Source organism: Centroberyx gerrardi, chromosome 12 (assembly GCF_048128805.1).
Source record: "Centroberyx gerrardi isolate f3 chromosome 12, fCenGer3.hap1.cur.20231027, whole genome shotgun sequence".
Lineage (NCBI taxonomy): Eukaryota > Metazoa > Chordata > Actinopteri > Beryciformes > Berycidae > Centroberyx > Centroberyx gerrardi.
In genome coordinates, this window is record NC_136008.1 from 17,036,106 (window position 1) to 17,063,106 (window position 27,001).

The 27,001-nt window shown below is 42.0% G+C and overlaps 1 long non-coding RNA gene across 1 annotated transcript; it reads left to right on the forward strand.

Annotated features, from left to right (window-relative positions):
- Positions 1–5,115: 5,115 nt before the first annotated feature.
- On the forward strand, positions 5,116–26,998 carry LOC139912608 (uncharacterized). Its single transcript, XR_013506895.1, has 4 exons — positions 5,116–5,473; positions 20,827–20,887; positions 25,484–25,543; positions 25,657–26,998. It is a non-coding gene; the product is annotated as an uncharacterized LOC139912608 (long non-coding RNA).
- The last annotated feature ends 3 nt before the right edge of the window (positions 26,999–27,001 follow it).

Consider the following 27,001-nt stretch of genomic DNA (forward strand, 5'->3'; position numbering starts at 1 on the left):
AGCTGCCTTATGTGCTACAGTTCTGCAGCCATGGTAATGGTTTCCACCACCATCTTTGGTTGACTGTTGCACAGGTACACACAAATATCCCCACTTGCAATGTTGACAATAAAATGATCATGTGCAAGGGAATTGCCATGCAAGGCAATGTCCCTACACTGCAATATGGATATTCCTTAGCAGACAGCATATTCAAATGACAGCCAATCTCTCAAATATTCTCACCCAGTTCACATCTGCTGTCCAAAAACTCAGCCAGTCGTAATCAACATATTCTTTGGGCTCAAAAATCTACAGTGCTTTGCCATTTCAAAAGTCCATTAGTGTGTTTGAGGTTGCTGCAGAAATTTCTAGTTATCTCCTGAGCAAACATGACAAAATTCAGGCATTCTGGCATGCTCCACACACAAACTTGAGCAGCTATTTCAAACTGCTATACAGTCCCACTTTTACCTCAAAATGTTCTCTATAAAAACTTGTCACCAATCTGTTGTTAGTGTAAAGGGAAAATTATACTTCCACGTCGAACCACTCCGTAGCTGCGCCATCGGTACGGAGTCGCCCACACAGGGTGCCACTGTAGCTTACGTGCACCTCTCCAAAAATGTGACTACACAAAGGGAGTAACAACAGTGATTGGCCCGCTTCATATTTCCTCCTACCTGTATCCGGTTGCTGTCCGCCAATAGTGAAGATAATGAAGCAGATAGAAGAGAGAGACGAGCTGAGGGGGACTGCAAATATATTCATTTGTAGGACACTTCTTCCCCAAATTATAAAGACTGACATCAGATGTCACTGAATTCATGGTGAGAAATATCCCATAACACAAGCTTCAGAATGTAAACACTACTAATTCTTCTGTTATTACTTCCGTGTTAACAAAGCACGTTACTGCTGTCTAGTGTTTCGGTGGTGTATTAGACGCAGACGCAGACGTCATAGACGCAGCACCATAAATGCTTGGACCGCTGTAGGCACCTATGCTGTTGCTACGGCGGCAGTTCGACAGAGAAGTCTAATTTCCCCTTTACTCGCTCACACTGCAAGCAACATGATCAACAAGTCAAAAGAAGTCCATTAATTTACTATAGAGCAAAGCAACCAGGTCAACAAGCTTGTCCACAGATTGGTTGGCCACAGAGAAAGGTTGGCCACAGATTAACTTTTTGTGGTCATCAGCCATGAAGATGAGATTTTCTTGCTTCCTTGTTTCCTTACTGATGTGACTTTGTTTTATGAACAATAGGCCTTATGCGCAACTTACTTCCGCATTCTGTTAAAACAGATTTACTAGTTTCCGGTTCAGTTTCGCTTTACCGAAAGCTCGTTGTTGTAGCAGCTACGTGTGGATATGCCATTGTTTTATTCACGGTGTCTTCGGGAGCTGCCAAAGATGAGCATTTCCGATGTATATCGTATATGCAGGTTGACCTCCAAGACTCCAAAACTGGATGAAGGGTTTAAGCTGTACGTTTCTTCATACATCTGCGAGTATGAAGGTAGCTGTCTACTAGCTTGTGGCTAGCTATCTAGCTAGCTCACTGTTAAGAGTCTCACCCAGCAAGTTTCTGATTCATTATTGCCATATATGCCTACATAATCACGTTGTAATTTTATTTTCACCAGTATTGAACAGAGACAGGCGGAAGTAAGTTGCGCATAAGGCCTATAGTTCCACCTGGCAAGTCCCAAATGGTTGAGAAGTTGATTACAGCCATTCAAAGTTTCACAGTTCACTACAACTTCTATTTGAAAAACTACTGGAATAAATGTCTCGAGAACAGTTGCATCCACTGTTGGGGTCAATGGTAAACTCTGAAGTAAGTTTATTGATTTTTTTTCTATTTATTTTATCGATTAATGCTACCTAATTAGCTCTCGCTAGCTAGCTATGTTAACTCATCAAAACGATGTAACATTATGAAAGGCAATACCAAAGCAGCAAAAAAAACATCTTCTTTTTCTTGATCAAAACATTGTAGCTGCATGAGACCACTACATAGATACAATCAGAACCTCTCATGCCGCCCACAATTGATCAAAATAGAGTGACCCATCAACTAAGTTGCTCGCAGTGTGTACAAGCAGTTTGTCAAAACTGAACCCGTCAGTTGCTGGAAAACGGTTTTCCCATTATCAGTTTTCACTCTGGCCTGAAGAGGACGCTGGTCTGCTCGCTCCAGTACTACTAGAAACGATGCTAGTTGTTCCAACATATATTGGTCCAATCCCAAACCGAACACTCAGCCACTAGACACTATAAGAGGCCGCTTAACTGAAACGTTCCAAAGAAATTACTTGCTCCCTTTGTCTTTTGATTAGAGATTTAGCAACAGTCTAGTCGGCACACCAAGCTGTCTACACAACATGATTTGTGTACTTGGTTGCATTGGTAGGTTGCAATGCTAACTGTGCGCTCACACCAAAGCGTCATGAGCTACAAAAGCGGCCCGGCAGTCATTCATTTTCAGCTTCAGGGAGCTGGCGACGAGAGGCGTCCGACGCCGTGGCAGCAGCGAGCGACGCGATGCCAGCGACCAGAGCGACGAGTTGAAGTTGAGCTGAGGTGAACTTTATGCAAATTAGCAGCGACGCGCTGAACAGCAACCAATTGCAGATCGGGATTTGATTTTCTTCCCGCTGTAAACGTCTCCCTATGTACTGAAGTTCCTAGCAAATATTTATTCCACACTGACAATGGAGGGGAAACTGATTGTTGCGGTCTCCGGTTTCCCAGAGCTGTATGACCCGTCCTGGTTCGTTTATAGAGACATAAACAAAAAAAAATGACACATGGAAGAAGGTGTCAGTGATAGTAGGGATTTCTAGTAAGCGTGATTAGGCCTACTGTACAGTGTAGAAGTAGTAAAATTAAATGTACTGTGCTACTAGCTTAAATACAAATGCCAGAAGCATGTGGTAGCATTATTTTATGAAATACAGACAAGGTACATTTTGCAGGAAAACGTGGAAGTTTGTTTATTTGATCATGCTTGTCACAGTTCACGGCAGGCCTGCCGAGTAGCTCTACTACAAACTTGATATATTGGCCACGACCGAACTTGATGCTTGAACGCCCCGCCCCCTAGCGACGACTGCTGAGGGCGTCATGAGCGCCCAGCGGCGCTCATGACGCTTCTGGTGTGAGCGCACAAAGACACCGCTAGCAAAGTGGCTGAGGGATCATCTGAGGGTCATTCAGTAGAGGGTGCTGATAGAGGGTCTGGTGGACCACTCAGCTACTTGGCAATAGCCTGTGTGATAATCCTTGAGTTCTACATTCAGTGACAAGAAAGTACAGATCTGAGTAATCAAGTGGCACAGTGGCCAGGAGTGCTCAGTTTCTGTTATGACCACAATGTACAATACCATGATAGACTGAAAAGCCCACATTACGAAGGGCAATGGAGTGACCACTCTCCCCAAAGAAAAAAAAAGCTCTCTTCCCCAAACTACATTCAAATTGATTCTTATGGCAGCGTATCAGTGCCACTGACTTCGAAAACATTCAGTCTAGTCGTATGCATCCTTGCAAGATGTATAAGAGAAACCCAGACTTGAAGTTGCTTTCCTAACCGTTGACTATGTTGGGAACCTGAGCACTTGACCATCTGAGACCACTTCTTTTGAGACCAAGTCTTACAGGTACTCCTAGTAACATCTGTTAGCCGTTACATTTTGGAATCCAGCAGTAATTTTCTTTTTCTTATGCAACAGCTTGCTGGAATAGATGTAGAGGATGGGAGGGTTACATACACACTCATCTCTAGGAACTGCCCAGTGCAAGCACAGTTGGGGGTTATTTGTCTACATTGTAGAGGGAGGGGAGAGTGATTTTCATTTTTGAAGGATGTGGTGTATTTTTCCACTAACTCCAGCCCCAAATTTTCTAGCCAGTCTGGGGATTTGAACCACCAACATTCCAGTCACAAGCTCACGTCTCTGAGCATCAGATTACTGCTGTGGCATGAGGAAATGTGTATCTAGCATTAGCCATCTATCATACCAGGTGTCATGACCTTGTCTTGGGGTTAAAGGCTAGTCTACTGTTCAGTTTGTATTGAACATAAAAGCATACACATGAACATCAACATTTATGGGGCCAACCCTGATATTTAGAGACTAGAGTACGAGTGGGGTGTCACGATGATTTTCTGGACCTGTTTGACATCTCTGCAGTGCAGGGTTACGGCACTGAGAAGTTGACTCCATTGGGGGCAGTCTCTAGCCAGTGCAACATCAGTGCTTTTACCTCAGTGAACCTTTTTTACTCTTCTGGATGACAGATTTAAATGTTCATTCACTCAGACTTGGTCTGAAAATTTGCACAATTTTGTTGCACAAGTTTGTGCACATTCTAATAAATTCAAGGACCTATCATACAAAAACTATATATTTGGAAGGAAAAGCAAAGTAAAACAGATAGGAATGCACCAGCTAGGAAAGGTAAATTAAAAGTCTTATCACAGTCTTTCAGAGAAGGTTATAAGATCCCATTCCACCCCGATCCCATCATGTTAAAAGACAGCTTTCCAATATACTTTAAATTTCCCTGGAACAAGGTGTATTTTTCTAATTAACCATAGGTCTAGTCTGGCCCCCCTCAGCACATGAGGAGAAGAGGTGGCGCCATCTTGTAGCATGTTTCTTGCTCACAAAATGGTAGGTTGTAAGTACGCAAATCATTAACCCTTAAGAACCAACCAGGGTAGATCTAGTCAAGCAGACAACTGAGCATACATGATTGGCTGCCTGGGGTAGTTTTGATCATTTCTGTGTAACATCAACAGACTTCTGCTGAAATAGCACATGGCAGCACTACAGCCCCACTCCTACTGAGGAGTTCACTGATTCAGCGCAGCGTCTGGTAGTGCACGCAGTGCAGCCCGGCAGCCATAGCACAAAGCGGAGCAGCAGCAGCAGCAGCAGCAAGGAGGCAACCGTAGCGTGGTCGCCCGGAAGGAGTCGTGATACGGATCCGTCAGAAACTGGCAGTGGCAGCCATAGAACGTGGAGGGGCGGGCTCTTCCAATGTTCCCGTACCTTGTTATTGGTTGCAATGCTGCAATTGTGTAATGCACGTAAAAATTCAGGCACATTGTCTGAAAATGCGCAAAGACAAAGATAAGAAGGATGGATGTCACGCCGCTATCCATAGCACCTTTAGGTTACGCTGTTTGCCTAAAGTGAATAAGCCTCTCGCAGAAAAAAATATATTATTGGTCTGAACGTGAGACACTCTCATTGAGTCCCAACCGAAAAAAGAAGCAATTTAATCTACCTAACGGTATTTTCAGTGAAGACGGAAGTAGTCGGAAGTGACTCGCTCCCATACTGGCACCGAGGTTGCATATTTTTGGAAGAACGCACTGAAGTGATTATATCAAAGACCATGTAGCTGACAAACCACAAAGGATGCCTGTATTGGCCGTGAACTGGATCACGCAGGGGCAACACGGAACGCTATCTGGTAAGGGGACCGGTTGGAGTCCAGTTGCTGAGAAGCCATTGCTATGCAATGCTAGCTAGCTGTGTGCTAGCCACTAAGCTAGCAAGCTTACTGAATAACGTCAACTAACGTTAGTGTTCGATTATCTAATACGTTGCTGGAGTCATAAACCACAATTCCGCCGTGGATCTGCGTTCTTGGTGAGCTCATGGCATGCTCCGGTTTCGTTTTTGTCTGCACTCTTCTGACTAGGTAGTTTGATGTAGCTGCCTAAAGCTAACAATAACACCGTCAAATGTACCATAGTGCTTCCAGGTAGCCGGCTGCCCCAGCGTATCTTATCGACTCTATCGGGTCAAAAATTACAAAGCGGGACTATTTTAAAATGCGCCTCCTCCCAAATTATTCCCCAGAAGAAGAGTTTAAGTTTTTTCACGGATAGTTTGGTACTGTGTGAGGCAACTGGCTGCCATGTAGACCTCTCCAAGTCCCTGTATTGTGGCTGTGGTTTAGTTGCCTAAAATCACGTTTAAGTGTCAAATTCTTCATTGGAATCTCCAAAATAATTTATTAAAAACGTCATCCACTATAAATGTGAAACTCTATGTAACCTGCCTTTGAGTTTACAACAGTATTTATTTGGTTTTGGACAATTCATCTCTATTTGGAGTTATCAAGACACTACTACTGCAGCTGAGTGATCGATTCTGAGGGTGCTGTGACTGGGGTGATTATAATGGTATGGTGCAACCAGGTGTCTGATTTCACTTGTTGGGCTACATGCTTGTTACCTTTGGCAAAGATGTCTGCATTCCAGGTTGCCCTGCAATTAGAGAATGACTGGATATTGTAGTAAAATCATTTATTTTTACAAAGCAAAAAAGAGTTAATACAATGTGTCCATCAAATAAGACAAAAAAAACAGGGCAGATTGCTGGTGTTGTGCAACACGCAGCTTACAGCTGTTGATGCAACCTAAACAAGCAAATTGAGTAATAATCAAAAGCAATATGCTTCACTGTATTATTAGCCTTCTAGCCAACTCCATTCTCACCACCTTTGGTATTGGCATCATACTTTCCTGCTCCTCCAAGTGTGGTCTGATTTGGCTGGCTCAGTGTGGTGTTAGGCTAGGTCAGCTAGCTTTGGTGGCCTTGATTTATTATTATTATTATTATTATTATTATTTTAATTTATTTTTTTATTACCTCCACCAAAGAGGTTGTGTTTTTGAGATTTTGCCCCTGACAGTTTATCTGTCTGTTTGTCAGCAGGATATCTCAAACTTTTGGTGGACAGATGGGCCTTTGGGCCCAAGGGACATTTGATTAGATGTTGGTGGTGATCTGGGATTTCCGCCTTTTAGACTAGTATCATTTTTAGCCATAACTATGAAACTAATGGTGATAGAGACTTGACTCTAAATTCTAAGTTGTGTTTTCAGGGTCAAGAAATTAATTTAATAAAATGTAGCCTAAGTGATAGGAATTATGGGAGATCGTATGGAGTCTATGGAGCCCTTAATTCGTTTGCTGCCATTGACCCTATGCATTAGAAATCTAGCCTGGTCCTAACCCAATGAGTCTGGTTAGATTCTTTCATACTCTGGAGTCTTTCTTTGATGTTGTCTACAGTGATGGCGTCACTATTGAGGAGGCAGGTGTTGTTGTGATTGGACCATTTTCTTTCTGATTTGTCTTGTCGTAAGGGCCCCCGGTGTCTGCAATGTGTTAAGTAGTTACCCCGACAACTGCTCAACTGATGTTGAGAGAGAGAGGAAATGTCACTGTTAGGGACCCCTAACTTTTTGAGTACCAATGGGACAACAGCCAGTGCATCCTCTTCGGTAATAAAAGCTGTAACAGCAACAACCTGCTTGGCTTTCCAAACAAGTGCAAGCTTGCTTACGGTTGCATCCACTGCTTGGTCCAAATGATGGGCAACAATATTTCTGTTCATCATGTTGCTGTCTGGCTGCACAATTATGGTAAAAATGATATCTCAACTATTTTGCAAAATATTGATTAATAATCACAATTATTAATTGTCGGCATCTGCTGTAGTAATGCCTGTGCATTGAATTGACTCTGTCCTCCCCCTTGTGCATACTCTGACAGTATCTCAAATATGACATCATATGGGGTGAGCACTTTACTCAGTGATGAGGACCTGGAGCTCCATCTTGTGTCATATTCTCATTCCATGCGTGTCGTTGACTGTTACCCATGAAGGTGTGCAGTGAGGTGATGGTATCAAAAAAGTGGCTGCATCAGCTGATGTCCTTGCCACAGCAGCCAGGACAGGTTGAAGCTGGGGTAGACAATTTTTTTAGAACATTTTGGTAACATTTGGTGAAATTTTCTTTACATCCCGACAGCTATCAATAAATCAAATGCTCTGAGAAAAAAACGGTCTCTGTGACTGTCCCAGCCACTCCAAAATCTGAGGGCGCCTGAATTTTAACAACCAATCAGGACAGCTCTCTGCAAGGAGGCGTTCCTATCTGCCTGTCAATCACGCATAGCTCAGTCTAGTCCTGACCTCCCTGCAGACTGCAGAGAGAAAACAAATTTATCCACAGAAGGGATGAGGTGAAACGGCCATAATCCAAACTGAATACTGGGACTTGAAGTTGTTGTGTAAGGAAGCCAGTTATTTTCCCCACAGCACAAGACCTGTTCATCAGGAAGGACCCACATTCAGGTTAGTCAGTCAATGGGTGTTAGGTAGCTATAGCTTAGCAACAATGGTAGCTGTTGGTATCTGTGTGACAAAAAATATTTTTGCTGGCAAATGTTTTAGTAACAACTAGATTGAGCAAGCAGCGCTTTATTTTGCATAAAAGATTTACATTTATTAAGTTTGCCCCTCTTAATTGACATGCACTTGCATGCACCCAAGCCTCATTTGGATGGAGGAGTTGTGGGAGGATGGAGGGAGGAAGGGGGGATTTTTGTTTCATACTTTAAAATTCTTGCTAATTTCTCAGAAGTTGGCATCCCCAGCTTTAAGCCTATGAGAGTGACAATGCATGTAGATTGTGTTAGGAAAAGTGCCCTTTAAGATGGCTTCAACACCCCCCTTATGGAGATTTTTTCCTATCTTTAATCAAGAGCGTGGTCTTTCAATTTGAGAGCATGATTTATTGATTTCACGTTCAGATTTTGTAATGCTTTCCCTCAAACCCTGTCCTCGCACTCAAATATCTCCTGCTTGCACTTAGATTTGCTCTGCTTCTGCTCAAATTGTATGCTTGCACTCAGATATAATGTTGCTTGCACACAGATTTCCTGCGCTCCAGCTTCAGCCCTTCTCCTCGCACTCAGGCTGCTTCTGTGCGCTCGTGAAACGTCTGCTCTCGGATTTCTGCTCTGCTCTCGGATTTCTGCTCTGCTCTCGGATTTTTTGTGCAACAACCCTGTCAAAATCTCTTCAAATGATGTTTACCGTTGCTGTGTCAAAGTCTGCTCTATCAGAAAGGTTTCACATATTGGAAATACGGTAAACACGTCCCCACTTGTAGGTATCATATCTGTAACATATCTACAATGAAATCAGTTACATTGCAGACATTAAGCACTAGCTTTCCAGTTGAACAACGAGGGGTCTGTTACTGTTAAAGCTGAGGAAATCCTTAAATTGTGTCACAGATATTATTCCAATTTATTCCAATCTCAGTTAATGCTACAGCGTGATTACTGGAGATTGAGATACACATTTAGCTACTCATAATTTCTCTGGGTTTGACTGGGTTTATAAGCATTAATTAATGGCTTCATTAATTTTTAATAAATCATTTACTAATGCTTTGAAAATCATTTAGAAGTCATTAATAGGCAATGTAACTGATTTAATTGTAGATATGTTACAGATATGAATATGATGCCTGCAAGTGGGGACGTGTTTACCGTATTTCCAATATGTGAAACCTTTCTGATAGAGCAGACTTTGACACAGCAACGGTAAACATCATTTGAAGAGAAGGATATATACACAACACACCAATTGCGTTTTTCAAATGTAGTTGCTCATTGAATTTACTTTTGTTTTCTACTGTCTTAATGTATTAGCTGGTTACTTTTGCTGTTGGTACTTTTCCCATTCCTAAACACTAAAATACAGGAAAAAAATGAAATACGGCGGCGTCCATTTTGTTGTTAGTTGCCTAGCAACAATGTTCCCATAACGTACAACACTTGAAAGCCAAGCATATTATCATGGATGTATTCTTATGCCGCAAATATGACTTAACCAATTCAATTTGAAGGAAGTAATAGCACCATTAAAATAAAAAACTTACTTGAGGTCCTTGACTTTGGCAGTCCATATTGGCCAGTGATCCGCAAGACTCCCGCTCCTGAGTCATGAAGGTGACGTTGTTTTCTCCTCTAGCACACCGACGGGAGGCCGGTGTGCTATACGGCTACTATTTTATGTAGCTATTATAGTAAAAGAAAAAGTACAGGCGCTGGTATATACATTAACTGTCCTTTTATTCCAAAAGTCGTATTTAATAAAGCCCCGGAGGGCGGGAGTGGATGAACCCGGTTAAACAGTAACCGCCCGTACGGGATGCTCTAAGAAGTAAAGCGAACGCGCCCGCAACGAGGCAGGGATCATTTCATTGGTCAACACTACACCTGGCATTCTATTGGTTGGGGAATTTTGACAGGGTTGTTGCACAAAAAATCCGAGAGCAGAGCAGAAATCCGAGAGCAGAGCAGAAATCCGAGAGCAGAGCAGAAATCCGAGAGCAGACGTTTCACGAGCGCACAGAAGCAGCCTGAGTGCGAGGAGAAGGGCTGAAGCTGGAGCGCAGGAAATCTGTGTGCAAGCAACATTATATCTGAGTGCAAGCATACAATTTGAGCAGAAGCAGAGCAAATCTAAGTGCAAGCAGGAGATATTTGAGTGCGAGGACAGGGTTTGAGGGAAAGCATTACAAAATCTGAACGTGAAATCAATAAATCATGCTCTCAAATTGAAAGACCACGCTCTTGATTAAAGATAGGAAAAAATCTCCATACCCCTTTATGTCCAACCAAACCCAAATCCAACACACAAGTTTCTGTCCAACTCAAAAGGTGCCACAATTTGCATCATTTTTTTTTTACCTGCAGTCACCTCTGCTGTAATCCCCCGTGTCAAGATGTCCAGTAGCTCGCTCCTTAATAGATTCCCTCTACATATACCTTAAAGAGAAAGCCACCAGCTTCTTTTTTGATAGGTTCTTGCATTCATCAGCTAGTACTGCATAGAAAGTTCCAGAGAGAACTTTGAACTCTGACTCGTACAGTTCTTTTATGCGCGGTAGCAGCAGGCAGGGTTCTAAAGTGCAAGCAAAATGCTTATATTTGCTCCTATGTTTTTAAAAAATGCAAATGAGAGGTTGAATTTAGGGGCACTGGTGCAAGAGGAGATTTTGACCTGAGTAGCACTTTAAATATAGGCGTTCAATCTAAACTTGCATGGACTTAAACTAGGCCTATTTACGACACTGTCATGTCAAATCGTACTGTAAGCTTGATCTGGCACATACCAATGAACAAAACGCAACTATTTTGACGACGTAAAGGTTACTTTGAGTGATGACTGTCCATGTCACCTGAGTTGTCTTTTGAACTTGTCATATAGCCTACACATACGCACTCTCGTTTTAAATGAGCTAGTTTGTCGCATGTCTTATACTGTATCACGGCCGAAGAATTCCCCTTTACAAAGTTCAGACCACTACTTACCTTGACATAGAAGAACAATTTAGACATAAATCCAACTTATGATAATGACGTCCATTGTGCCGTGATGATTGGGCAGATAGCAGACTCCATTAAATTAACCTGGCTGTTATAGTTCAAGTGGCACGATACCTCTGTTCTCAGCGACGGGGATACAGACATCTTGAATGAGGAGTGTGAGATTGTTTACGTCCCTCTGACCCCATTTACACTTGTCATTTCATGATTCTCTTATCCAGATAGTATCCAGATACAATTTATCCACATTCCATTTACACCTCGCCATATCAATGCGTCTCCGTTAGCCAGATAGAAATCCGATTGCATGACAGTAAGTCTCAGAAGTACCTAAGTACGGCTTTTGTTGCAGCGGTTTGACTCTGACAAGGACATAACACGGTAAAAAAATTGTTTTTGAGGAACGTTGGATTGTAGTGTTTATGGTAGCTAGGGATGCACTGATACCGTTTTTTTACTGCCGATCCGATAACGATACCAGAATTTTGAGTATCAACCGATACCGAGTACCGATCCGATATTGACCCCTTTTTTTCTTCTGTAATTACACAGCTGCATACAACATGTAAATAACATGGGAACAATAATTTTATTGTTAAAAAAAGAAAAGCAGCAGGGCAAAAGAACTGACCAAAATAGGAATGACAGTTCCTAGGATATATAAAAGATTGCTGCAATATAGGGATACAGTGCAAAAAAACTCACAAAAGTGCAAAAGAGCAATAAACTGACCAGTGCATACTGCTACAAAACAATATTGAAACAACCATACAGCCTTTGCTTATATTTTTTTCCTCTTCTTTAGTGTGAATAACTGACAGAAAAAATACTGCTACACATAGGCTTTTTCTGGGCATAACATCCAGTGTGTGCCAAGTCTAGTCTAGTTTTAATCACTTAAGGACAAGAGGCAGGTTTTTCTTCAGAAACAGAAGCATCTCACCTCTCTCTGCTGTCAGCCTGTTCCTCCGTTCACTGACAGTGTTGACAGTCACTGACGCTGACACACGCACAGGTCGCGTCAGCGTCATCAGCGCGGTAGCATTAGCTTTAGCCCCCATCTCCAAAAAGCTTCGTTTTGTGAAAACGGAAGACTTAATTGAAACCTTTATGGTGGCGTGTACATGATACTAAGCCCAAGGACACTCGATGTAAGTTTGAGCTAAGGAGCAGGCGTTTGGAAGGCGTCGCCAGATGACGTTCTTGGTAAAGTGAGTTGGATAAAGATCTTTGGGACGCTAGTAATGGCATAGCCATCTAGCATCCCTTTGTGGCTAAAATAATTCCCAACCGCTGACATGTTTACATCAGCACATTGCCTGCACGCTCGCTTTCTTTTTCCAACTTCTTCACTCACTCGTGTCGCGTCACGTGCAAACTCAGGCATGCTTTACGGCAGGCGACTACGCCCGTTTATTACTCCGGGGGCTCGAACTGATTGCTCTGGATCGGATCGGATTATAACGTTAGCTGCCACCGATGTCCGATCCAGCGTTTTAGGCCAATATCGGCCCGATACCGATGCCAAGTATCGGATCGGTGCATCCCTAATGGTAGCGTCCATCTTCAAAATTTGTCAGACGTAGCAACAGGAGGACTAAGGGGGGCGGGAGTTAACAGAAATCAGAAATGTTGCAAATGGTCAATTGTGTGCCGGTGTGTGTATGCACAGTTTTATAAATCCAATTATTTTTGTCTGTACATAATCTATGCGCAGTTTTATAAATGAGCCCCCTAAAGAGGAGTTACACTGCACATTGAGATGATTTTCCATTTAGAAGTCAGTTGACAGTTGACGTCTATAGTAATGTATAGGTATAGGCCAGAGTTTCCATTAGAAAAAATTGGTGCCGGTCCACGTGTCCTGGAAGATTTCAATGTCCCGGACAAATGGGAGAAATTCCGGTCAAATATGTGACGCGTTCTATCATTTTCACTCGGAAGTCGCAACGGCGCATTTGTGGATAAACGTGATTTTATGAGAAAAGATCGATTTTGGGCTGTTTTGGGGTTTCATCAGATTTTAATAAAATAAAGCCTTGGCTTTCATTCTGTGTAAAGATTATTGTGAAATTCAAACGTTAAATATAGTTTTGAAGCTCATAAAGGTAGGGTGACAAGCAGAACTACTAGCTTAGTTTGTCAACAAAGCTTGCATTCCTCATGTTGCCAGGTTCGCGGTTTTTATTGTACTTGGAAATGTTATAAATGCTGTAGGACTTAAAACGCTGTTTATAAAGTTTGTCAGGATTGTATTGTGGAGTTTTGTTATTGGTTTGTTATTTTGGACCAGTTTTGTTGATCATTGGGCTGTTTATAGGTTGGGTTTAATTGGCACTGGGAGGGTTTTGTCGCTAAGAACCTGGCAACACTTCTATGTGTCCCTTAAAATTATGAATGAACATCTGCATAGTAACAGGTTGACCATCGTACACTTTATTGTCTAATCAAAATTATTGTTTCACCCGTGGGAAAAAGTGGTTGTCAGGTATCTCAACCTGTGTGTGTGTGTGTGTGTGTGTGTGTGTGTGTGTGTGTGTGTGTGAGAGAGAGAGGGAGAGAGAGAGAGAGAGAGATTGAATTGAATTGATGTTATTAAAAGACATAGAAATGAATTCCCGTGAGGCAGAAATTGCTAGATTACTAAACTCAATTTCTGTAAGAGGAGCAGCGACTGACGCGCAATGGACTGATATAGCCTAATATCAGACTACTTTTTAACTCCGGTGCCGGTGGATGCGCGACCTGTCGCGAGTGACACCGGTGCGTCTTCCTCAGAGTCGGACGCACACCAACAATACGAGCCCTGAGGCTACAGGCGGAGAGACTGAAGACGAGGAGAAAGATATTTCTCTTATGGCAGACCCACGGCTGCGGCTCTCCAGTCTGTAGAAGGTGCATATGTAAGCGAAGATTGTGTCCACGAAATCCAAAAGTCCTGCGACTATAGGTGCCACTGTAAGAGAGAGAGAGATCCCTTTTAATAGAAGGATATGTGGAAATTTAATTTTAGCCTATTTTAATACAATTCAAATTGTGCTTAGAGGGAATTATTTTCACCAGACATTATGACCGGAGAGATTTAAATATGTCGGACTTAAACAGATTTTCCCGGTAAAAAAACGGTAATTACCGGATAACAGAAACTCTGGTATAGGCTAATGCGTCTCAGACCACCTCTGAAGGTGGTTTGAACAATCTGATAGCAAACTGTCAATGCGTCTTGGTTGCATTTACACATTTACAATCCGATCAGCTCAAGATACATGAAGTGGCTAAGTGTAAATTGGGTATCTGTTGACTGATGGGTTGCCAAACAATAGTTTGGTCTGACACTGCAGCATTCCCATGCACTGGGTGAGTGTCTTAAGTAGGGGTTTAACGATATATCGTGGCTGGAGTCTCATAGGGTCTCAGAAACTACGCCTGAAAGAGCCTGGAGCCGGACAGAGGTTAAAAGTAAACTTTGTCGTAGGACAAAATTGAAGACATTTTTGGGAAGGCCTTAACCTGGAGAGTAACATATGTCAATATGAAGAACATGGGTGGTTCCTGCACTGCAATATTGCCCTTTGAACTCTGACTCCGGGCCACTTTTGAAGGCTTATTATGCAGCAACACAAGGGGCTAGAGACATGGGGTCAACTTTTCTAGCAAGCTATTGAGCTGCACTTTCATGGGAGTGGGGTTATTGATGGCGGGCGGCACTGAGTTGGGTTGAAATGCAATATTTTCTTAAATTATCCTGCTTCCCATTAAGATGGCTCAAATCTGACAAAAGATTTGTTTTTCTCCACCCTCAAATACCCCAGTAACAATGTCAATTCCATGTTTACAACGTCCACTATGGGAGAAACAACAACAAAACCACAAAATCCACGCAGCAGGGCTTTTATTGTGAAGTGCTCATAGGAAGTGCTAAACAGTGCAAACTGTAGTTTTTCCGGGGGCAAGGTTACGGTTGTGAAAAGGCAAACTGCTCAATATTACAAAGATGCAACACAATCTGAACCAAAAGGTTGATGTTATAAGAGGATATAATCCAAAAAATTACAAAAATATGCTTTTGTTGGTGCTATTTTGCCGCGATTTCATCACGGGCAGAAAGAGGTATGTTCAATGACGAAACGGATTATGCAACGTTTAGAAACAGAACTCCCGGCTGCGTTCTTCTATTTAAATTGTGCTTATTGTAAAGTAGAGGTAACAATACAGTCGTGCTACTAAACATTAAAAAAAAAAAGAAAATCAATATTAGCACCAAAGAGCTCAAGGAAAGAAATGCAGCAACCCGGAATCCCCTATTTGGGCAGAAAATGCAGGCTAGACTGTGTTTTCCGTGGTCTAGGAGAGAAAGCTGTAGGCGTCCAATACTGCCGCGAGAGGTTTTACCATGGAGTCTGTGGAACACCCGGTGCGTCTTATACAGACGCGAAAGGGGACCTTTAGCATCGTTATAGCGACGCCAAGGGATTTGACAAAGAGTCAACATAGGATGAGTTGGGAATGAGAACGGGTTGGTGTATGGTACCGAACCGTGAGCTGAGTGTATCGTTACACCCCTAGTCTTAAGGCTAATGGTTAATGCAGCTGTTGGCTTCATTGTTGCAATGCAGTATCATAATATCAGGAAGTAGAGATGCAGGCTAAATTAAAAGAACTGCGGGGACAAGGACATATGATTTGAATAACTGTCAGAAGGGCAGTTATAGCCTACTTAGTCCTTTGTGATCTTCTTGACAGCTTATTTTAGTACTTGAGATAACATTGTTTACAACCAAAAGGAATTTGTTTTGTTTAGTGAATAAAACATTCTAACTTCTCTGATTGGCAGTCTGGAACACTCTGTTATAAGGGGAATGAAATTTCCATATCTAGTTTGTGCTCCTAGATTTAGCTGTGTGCTCTTATGTTTTTTCAAATCAGGAGCACCAGTGCTCGCTGGCAAAAAGCATACCGTAGAACGCTGGCAGGATGGATGCAGTACATGGCAAGTCATTTTGTATGTCATGGCTGACCATTTTAGGTTCCTGGGAGATTATCTAGGTACCTCTGGATTGCACTTGCAAAGGAGTTTGAACAACTCTCTAAAATTGCCAGTATTTATTGTCTCATCATCTTCTTTTTTTTCCCTATGTACACGCAGAGCTATCTCCTGCTTTGCACATGTGAGCATAATATTGATTATGACTTTGAAGTCATAATTCAAGTGAATAGGAGCAGTCGCATCAAAGTGTAAACAGCTTGATTTAGCGGTCTCTGATTGGCCCCCTCTCACCAAGTTCACACATGCCTGTGTTCCATCTCAGCAGCAGGTACACTCTCCTCTAACTTTTTCCCTTGATGCTGACTCTCCTGCCACCATCTTCTTTTGCTGTTGTTGTCTTGGTATCAATCGATTTTAGACTTATTGTCTTCCGTTATGCTCAAAGTTGTAAGGATTTGTGGTTGTAAAATTAGATAGTGTTAATTACAAGGCGAGTATACAACATCTTATACTATGAAATATGATGACGCGATAAGCCTAAACCCAGAATGAATTTTTGAGACCCTTGGGCTAGAAATGAAATTAAAAATGTTGTAGCTAGGACTGGGCGATAAATTGATTTTAGCAATTAATTTGAATTTATGGTTTAGGACGATGTGTAAAAATGAAAATCGAGATTCACTTTAACCTGGGTAAATATGGCATGGAACCGCTCTCTGTCAATCAAGCCCCTTCCCTGAGCTTCCGCAGTTGATAACGACCACCGAGATTTCCCCTCAGACACAAACACAGTATCAAGTCGGCGGCGCACGTTTCTACAAGTGAGGAGCTCGTTTCCAAAAAAGGCAGCGTCTCCTCAGTCATTTGGAAGCGGTTCGGTTTTGCAACGTCCAACGTCGAGCAAACTGTCCATTGTAAAGTGTGTCTAAAGTCTGTGGCAACTAAAGGTATTATTCCAGCATCTCCGACAGAGGCAGCAGCCAAGTGGAGAAGTGTGTGGCACTGCGAATTGAACAAGCTAGCGGCAGCCCCCAAACGTTAACATTAGCGGCATAATTTTTTTTATTTTTAAAATTTGTTAAGATAGGTTTACACTTTATTGATCCCCATGGGGAAATTCATCCTTTGCACTTTTACCTATACTAACTACTAGGAGCAGTGGGCAGCCACTGAGCAGCACTCAGGGAACAATTCCAGTTCTAAAGCCACTTCCTACATCTCTTTTTGTGTTTTGTTCTTAAACATCTTGTTTGTTGATATTGTTAAAATTAGGGATGCACCGATACCGTTTTTTTTACTGCCGATCCGATAACGATACCAGAATTTTGAGTATCAACCAATACCGAGTACCGATCCGATATTGACCCCTTTTTTTCTTCTGTAATTACACAGCTGCATACAACATGTAAATAACATGGGAACAATAATTTTATTGTTAAAAAAAAGAAAAGCAGCAGGGCAAAAGAACTGACCAAAATAGGAATGACAGTTCCTAGGATATATAAAAGATGGCTGCAATATAGGGATACAGTGCAAAAAAACTCACAAAAGTGCAAAAGAGCAATAAACTGGTCAGTGCATACTGCTACAAAACAATATTGAAACAACCATACAGCCTTTGCTTATATTTTTTTTCCTCTTCTTTAGTGTGAATAACTGACAGAAAAAATACTGCTACACATAGGCTTTTTCTGGGCATAACATCCAGTGTGTGCCAAGTCTAGTCTAGTTTTAATCACTTAAGGACAAGAGGCAGGTTTTTCTTCAGAAACAGAAGCATCTCACCTCTCTCTGCTGTCAGCCTGTTCCTCCGTTCACTGACAGTGTTGACAGTCACTGACGCTGACACACGCACAGGTCGCGTCATCAGCGCGGTAGCATTAGCTTTAGCCCCCATCTCCAAAAAGCTTCGTTTTGTGAAAACGGAAGACTTAATTGAAACCTTTATGGTGGCGTGTACATGATACTAAGCCCAAGGACACTCGATGTAAGTTTGAGCTAAGGAGCAGGCGTTTGGAAGGCGTCGCCAGATGAAGTTCTTGGTAAAGTGAGTTGGATAAAGATCTTTGGGACGCTAGTAATGGCATAGCCATCTAGCATCCCTTTGTGGCTAAAATAATTCCCAACCGCTGACATGTTTACATCAGCACATTGCCTGCACGCTCGCTTTCTTTTTCCAACTTCTTCACTCACTCGTGTCGCATCACGTGCAAACTCAGGCATGCTTTACGGCAGGCCCGTTTATTACTCCGGGGGCTCGAACTGATTGCTCTGGATCGGATCGGATTATAACGTTAGCTGCCACCGATGTCCGATCCAGCGTTTTAGGCCAATATCGGCCCGATACCGATGCCAAGTATCGGATCGGTGCATCCCTAATGGTAGCGTCCATCTTCAAAATTTGTCAGACGTAGCAACAGGAGGACTAAGGGGGGCGGGAGTTAACAGAAATCAGAAATGTTGCAAATGGTCAATTGTGTGCCGGTGTGTGTATGCACAGTTTTATAAATCCAATTATTTTTGTCTGTACATAATCTATGCGCAGTTTTATAAATGAGCCCCCTAAAGAGGAGTTACACTGCACATTGAGATGATTTTCCATTTAGAAGTCAGTTGACAGTTGACGTCTATAGTAATGTATAGGTATAGGCCAGAGTTTCCATTAGAAAAAATTGGTGCCAGTCCACGTGTCCTGGAAGATTTCAATGTCCCGGACAAATGGGAGAAATTCCGGTCAAATATGTGACGAGTTCTATCATTTTCACTCGGAAGTCGCAACGGCGCAATTTTAGGCCAATATCGGCCCGATACCGATGCCAAGTATCGGATCGGTGCATCCCTAGTTAAAATAAAAACAAAACTTATTTGAATAATGCCTTTGTCTTTTTTAGTTTGTTTTTAAGAAAAAAAAAAAAACAATTAAAAACGTAAATCCGGGATTGGTGTGAAAAGATCAGAGATTTTATTTTTAGGCCTATCGCCCAGCCCTAGTTGTAGCCAGGAAGATGTGATGCATTACGAGAAATGGAGGTCGGTTAGACTTGTTGCAAAGCTAGCATGAAAGAAAAGGCCAGTAGCCTGTGTGAAGTGCATTCCAATACTGCCTTGTCCCAAACTCAGAGCAGGGCTCCAGACTGCGACCATTTGGTCGCATTTTGTGATAATTTTTAGTGGCCTCCTTAGTCCAACAGCTTTGCTGTGCTTTATTTACAAATGTGTTGCGGTTCCTGTCACCCTCTAATTGTCGAAAAATTGCTTAGTGCAGCTTTAAGTAAATAGCTGCGGACCCTTCCGACACGAATAGATGGAACTGAAACGCACCCAGTTTAGCTGAGCCATAAAAAAAAAAAAAGATTAAAATGTTGATCGTGATTATTTGTGTGACTAATAATCATCAGCTAAAATTTCATAATCGGCACAGCCCTAGTCAGATGGATGTTACCTTGGAAGAACTGTATAACAGGGATCTCAGTAGGTTAGGCATTCATGTCAACATTTTCAAGCAGATTTTGAGGTTATTGATAGAATTATCAGTTTAGTGCTGTAGAATTTAATAATAAATCACATTATGATTTTTTTCCCGCATTGTGCAGCCGTAGTGTAATGTTGGGCACCTCACTGTCTCCACTGAGCTGTTGATGAGGGGTTTCAGTGCATTGTTGACAACCACCTGGAGAGAGAGTCCAGTATCGTGTTGAGGCCCATTAGTTATTCTTCTCCATGATCCTCACAACTGACAGTATGTTGGTTTCGTTGTCATGGACAACCACTTTTATCTTATCTTATCTCAAACTTGGCAGCCACTTCTTCAGCCATGCTGCTGTATTGGCAGTAGTGTTACTTTTATCAAGAGGTCTGGTAAAAGTCTTCATATTAAAGTCTTAATAAAATAAAATGGCAACACTAAGGTAGGCCTCTTGTTTAATGCTCATCCAAGCATCCATGATCCATGCAGTACTGCTTATTGCTGTTTTTCATTGCCTCTTTTCTGGAAATTTTCCTCATACTTCGGTTGTGAAGTGAGTCCTTGATAGAAGGGAGTGTCAGCGGTTGAATGTCTTAATCATTTCAGGAAGCCTTCATCCTCTATCATGGATACAGGTTTTCTGTTCTTGGCCAACAGCGTCAGTGAGAACAGCTGCTTTCTGGGGTGTATGGGTATTCCATATATTTTTTTTACTGAAACAGAAAGAGTTCAGTCCGAAGTTTTGGACAAAGTGTGTGTGTGTGTCTTCCTGTGTATTTAGTCATCATGATGCTGAAACCATGAGTTGTATCTTTGAGACAAATCCTTATCATACACAAGAACATACCACTTTTAGTAACAAATTTCAGTTTTCAACCGCAGTTGAACAGTGCATATCTTTGAAATTATGAAGAAGTACATCTCCAAATATATTGTACTGTGTGGCAATACTCAGCCACACTAGTATCCATGCTTTTACAATACAGTACTTGATCTTATAAAACAGTAGCTAGCTCCTCTGATTAGAAAAATCAATGAAAGTACAACAGATCTGCATTCAGACTTTTTTACCTGTTAACTAAAATGCATTCATAATTTGGAAAAATTGATTTCACAGGGCCCTGTGCTCATATGCACAGTAATTACATCTGTCATTTCCCTCTTACAGGCTCGCAGGATTGATTTTTACCATTCAAGATTTGGATGCCAGTGGACATTTTTAACACCAGGTACAAATGGCATTTAGTGCCAGCACTTGTTTTTGTTTGAGTTAATTTATGCGATGAATTGTGGGATTCTGTGTATACCAGGGCCTAAAATAAATACTTGCATTGTTAAATTATTGCAGACGGATATAGGCTGATACTTAACAAAATTTGAAAGAAATCATCACAAGCATGAATAAATTTGAATTTATTCAAATACCTACTCTTGAAAAATGAGGGTGTCCTTGGCTTGATTCCCCGAAATGCCAGTCAGGCATTTATTTGCACCCATTAACTTTAATACCTGTAACACTTTAAAATATTGTTCTCATTTGGAAGTTTAAAGCTTCAATTTTAAAAGAATGTTAGTTATACTTTTAGCCTTAAGTTTTTCACTCAAGTGTTTTCTAATGTGAGGCAGCTGCCAATTGGTTATGTAAGGAGCCACCGGCAAGGCACGGGCCGATGCATGTTACTGATACGCCCCTGTCAATGTGAAACTCTATAGATACGCAAAAGGAAGAATTGGTTAAGTAAGGCAAGACCTCTACATGGTTGAGTTCCGAACCAGGTGTGGTCGAGGCATGACTCTGCCATGTTTGGGGTTAGAGAAAGCTGATGTCCAAGGCTGTCAACAGAACCCATGAACTTCTTTGGTTGGATTTAGGCAAGGAGCCCCCCATGGTTGTGGTTAGAGTAAGACGATGGCCAAGGCTGTCGGTAGAATTGATGAACACCCGTGGTTGGGTTTAGGCAAGGAGTCCGTCTGGTCGGGGTAAGTGTTTGTGTTATAGTTCAAAATAAAAAAGAAAATAATCAAATGCAATGAAGTACCTTAATTCGTTAAGTATCTAATTCACTGGATTAGCCAAAAACAGGCATTACCATATGGTTATCCTACTATAAATGAGGAACTTTCTGTCCGTCCGTCTGTCTGTCCGCATCCATTTTGCTCTTCAACGGGTTGGCCGATCAATCTGAAACTGCACATGGCCATTGAGCATTGGCATAGGCAGGGACTGACGGAGCTGATTTTTCCATTTTCACAAATTTATGCTGTTTATGCGCCTTTTTGGCAAGTTTCCGCGGAGTTGTGGCGCGCTCATCCCCGGAAGTCTGCACGTAGTTGTGGCGCGCGCATCCCCGGGTATCTGTGCGAAGTTGTGGCGCGCACATCCCCAGAAGTCTGCACGTAGTTGTGACGCGCGCATCCCCGGGTAGGGACTAGTTTTATATATAAACCATTTTTCAATTGAATTTCCAGAACTACTATATCGTGATATATACTGTTACTGTGATATAAAATTACATATACCCTGATAGAAGATTTTGGCCATATCGGCCACCTGTAGCGTTCACCAATTACGCTGTGGCGCCTGCCAAAAAATACTCCTTGACATAGTACAGTATTAAGTATTAAGAGATAGCAACTTCTGAAGACACAGCTCTCCAAAGTGACTAGGCAGCCAACACTGAAATGGCTACATCCCATCAAGAAACAATGCTGTGTAGTAACTAAATTTCTATTACCCAGATATTATGCAAGCACTTACAAAAATATCTGTATTATTATTATAATAGCGAGAAGAGTGCACTGAGGCAAAAGGACTAAATAAATCCATGGACAAATTTGACGTTATCCTATACTAGAGCACCAATATAATGCAAGCTAGCGGTCCTGATCTCTAAAACAGAACAACTGGTCAGAGCTAGTGTGTATCGTGAGCTGGCAGCTAGCTACCATTAGAGTAGCTTCATTGTAGTAGAAACGCTGATCACTAAACTAACTGGCACCTGCCTTTCCAACAGAAAACAGGCCAACACGCGTCGCTCTTCATCCCCATCCTCTCTTTAAATATTCTCCAACGGGTAAAAGCAAACCTCATATTCAATCTCGTTTTTGAACGAGCCTTGTCTGCTTGCCGTTTTGCCTCACTGTACTTTTTTACAGGTTTTTACCATTCTGGCAACCGCAGGGAGTAGGGGTCAACTTTGAAAGTTGTGTTTACAAGCCTCAAGCAGCAAAATCCTACTCGTTATGCCTTTAAGCACACTCACTGCCGCGTTCCAAACTGCCTCTGGAAGCAACTTCAGCACAGGAACTGTTCTTGAGCTTCATGAAATGGGTCTCCATGGCCAAGCAGCCGCACACAAGCCTAAGTTCACCATGTGTAATGCCAAGCGTCGGCTGGAGTGGTGTAAAGCTTGCCACTATTGGATTCTGGAGTAGTGGAAACACATTCAGTTCACCATCTGGCAGTCCGATGGACGATTCTGGGTTTGGCAGATACTAGGGGAACGTTACCTGCGCAAATACTTGGTGCCAACAGTAAAGTTTGGTGTAAGAGGAATAATGGTCTGGAGCTGCTTTTCATGGTTCGGGCTAGGCCCCTTAGGGCCGATTCACATGCAGCGCTCTAAAATGCTTGGAAAAGTGGAGAGTGAACACCGAACGTTTATCAGGTGCGCTTGGACGGTTGCGCTACGGGTGCGCCTGGCGTTGCCAAGCAACCAAAGACAACAACTTCACACGTTTGTTAGTAGTTATCTGAAATAATGGATTACCATCGCAGTAAAACTGTCGTAGTAGCTTTACTTCTTGATCTACATGTGGAGCAAAAAGATCTCGCCATGAATACATCCCTCTCTTTCGCTTTCAGGCTGTGTGACATGCGGTGCGCTTGTGGCGTTCCAAAAAGTTGAGATGTTTTTATCTCAGTGCGCTATGGTCGCGGTCGGAAAAAAAGGCGCGTCGCGACCACATCAGCCTCACGTTTGCGCGCGTCTGCAGCGCGCCCCCATTGAAATGAATGGATTTGAGCACGCAAAAGACTTAGTTCCAGTGAAGGGAAATCTTAACAGCATTCTAGACGATAGTGTGCTTCCAACTTTGTGGCAACAGTTTGGGGAAGGCCCTTTCCTGTTTCAGCATGTCAATGACCCTGTGCATAAAGCGAGGTCCATACAGAAATGCTTTGTCGAGATCGGTGTAGAAGAACTTAACTGGCCTGCACAGAGCCCTGACCTGACCTCAACCCCATCGAATACCTTTGGGATGAATTGGAATGCCGACTGTGAGCCAAGCCTAATCGCCCAACATAAGTGCCCGACCTCACTAATGCTCTTGTGGCTGAATGGAAGCGAATCCCAGCAGCAATGTTCCAACAAAAGCCTTCCGAAAGGAGTGGAGGCTGTTATAGCAGCAAAAGGGGAACCAATTCCATATTAATGTCCATGATTTTGGAATGAGATGTTCAACAAGCAGGTGTCCACATACTTTTGGCCATGTAGTGTACCTGCAGAGTTGTCTCATTTTCAGGAATTGGGCCTTATCTTCCTCTGCAAATCCAAAAGCAAACTATCCACATCACTTCTGTGTGATTTTGATGTTTTAAACCATTAGGAAATAGATGATTTACCTGCAAGGTTTGCTAGGACTGGCTGCTATTAAGAGGGCAAAACAAGTAAACTAGGCTAGGTTGAACCACGAAAAAGCTCATTAATTTAATTTGATTATTTGTTGCTCATTCAAAATGTGTATGGTCATCAGTCTAGTTTGTTCACTAATGCAATTTAATGCACTAGTTTCACAAAAATCAACTTACCTTTCCGATCTGGGTGAATGTCTTCTTTTAAGCAATTTACATTAGAATTGATCACTCTACCAAAAGATTTAAAAGGAATAGTTCACCCAAAAATGAAAATTCAGTCATTATCTACTTAGCCCCATGCCAGTAGGAAATCGGGTAAAGTTTGTTAGTCCATACAACAGTCCCTGAGTTTCTGAAGTACGTTACAGCATTCTCCAAAACAACTGAAGTTGCTGGGGTCGTGTCTGCAGACTTAAAAAAATAACGGAAAATAACCATAAAATGGCTCGTCAAATTCAATAAGTGAGCACCCATATTAGTTTGATGTCATAATAATAATGACAAATGCCATAATATGTGCCATTTTAACAATAAACGCTGCATGTATTACACTGTGCAGAATACATACAGTAGTAGTAGTTGAGTAGATAATGACTGCATTTTCATTTTTGGGTGAACTATTCCTTTAAGGCTTGGACGAGAGAAAGCAGTTATGGGTTAACGTCACAATTAAACTGTTTTTACTCTGAGAGTATCTTGCTTCCTTAATGTGATGCTTCCTGTTGAAACAGGATATTGGGGTGGAACATAACCCGGGGAGGGATCATTCAAAAGTGTAAACCAATCGGATATCTGTTAGGGAGAGAGACTGTTTTATTTGATGGTATGGGCAGAGGTGGAATTGTTCAAAAATCTGTTATGGTTATGGTTGGAATTTTTATGTGCACCTCCTGGTAGACAATTTTTTATTTGTGTGACTTTAAGAGAGAAAGTGAACAGATACCTGTACATCTAGCTGGTCACACATTCAAATTTTGACTGTCTCTGTTAAGTGGCTTTAAGTACCTAGACAAATTGGTTGCTTTCATGACGTTACCCTCAGTCTTAATTAAAAAATGTATTGAATTGAATTGTGATTGCTTATTTTGGTAGGCGTGATTAGGTTTTTTGGTTTCGTTTTGTATTTTAGCTTGGCTTGTATCAAATTCAGCATAACTGACAAAATGAATCCCATACTTATTTTTTCCAGGTTGCTATTCAGATGTAATACACATCAGCTTGGATCCGGTCCATGTATGGCCAACTGGAGGTCAGACTTTCTTTTTTAAATTTGATGATTCCATTCATTTTATTTTGCACTGTATTGTAGCTTCATATTGCAATAGTTTCTTTGTATAACTGTGCCCTTCTGTGTGTTTTCAGGATTGGGTGAAAGTATTTCTTCCAGTTTCCAGTCCTTGCAGAGAATGGCTCATGGGTGGGATTCTTATTTTCAAAACCTTGAGCCTCTATCATCAGACCCAAGGGCTTTGAGAGGGTCTTCGGAATCAGAGGGAAGTCTGTCCCAGCATATAGAGAACTTCATTGGACATCATGACTTCTCCAACATGGTGGCTTCTCAAGAAGCCCCTGCAACAAACTCGAACTTCAACACTAACTTTTACTCAAACCCCAGTATTAGTAGTTCAGATTGTGTTTATCAACGATACTATGGGGAAATGCCATGGCAAGCTGATGGAGAACAAATAGTTAGAGATTGCTTGCCAAGATGTGGAAATAGCGACATCCCAGATTTCGCCACAGATGGATTATCTACATCAGGACATTTTCCCTCATCATTTGCAGCAGATTTGCAGGAACTTAAGCAAGACTGTGGAATACTAACCTCATCATTTCTTGAGGACTACTCAGATGTCAGTAGCTGCTCAGAGACTGATGTCAATGAAACAAGGCCCTCTTGTAAATTCATGACAAGTAATTCAGATCCAAAACCTAAAACTGATGTTACTAAAAAACACAGTCCTTCAGAATGGCCTTTGACTCCCACTGGCAATATGTCATTAACCATGGAAAGTCTGTGCCCTAATGCGTCAGAGACTGCTTTAGCTTTGCCAAGTCTATCAAAGGGTGAGGCAGGAGAAAACATGGCCGATTGTGCACAGGACAAGATGGAAAGTGTAGAGAAACTTGTGAAAACTATCATAAAAAAAGATGAGTTCTCTGGCACTTCTAAAATGGTGAGAACTACAGCAAGTGAAAGTACAGAGGATAGTCATGAGCATGATGGTTGTCAAGAGCAGCAGGAGCAACAGAGGGTAGATGTGGAGGAGGAGAGAGCCCTCATACAAGACAAAGAATCAGACACCCCTATAAGTGGCCATGGAAACTCAACTGAGGATGTAATAAAGGTGGATCCAGATGGCAATGGGGAAGAACAGATATGTCAAGACAAATGCCAAGAGACCACTGTAGTTGCCCCAAATAACATGGCTGCATTTGACAGTGCTGGAGAAGATGACCTAAATGGCAAAGAAAACAAGGAGGCTTTTGATGAGCAGAAAAACCCAAGTCTCATCTCCATGGATGGTCAAGATAAAAATATGAGGAAGGATGATCAAGACAATGAAATGCAATCATCTACCTTTGAATCTTCAGATTCACAGGGTATCAAGGTGTCACATTCTCAAGATGCTACTCTGAGGGAATACACAAGTACCTTGGCTGCAGCCAGCTCTGCAGTCGGTGAAAATGACAGTCATAGTTTGGA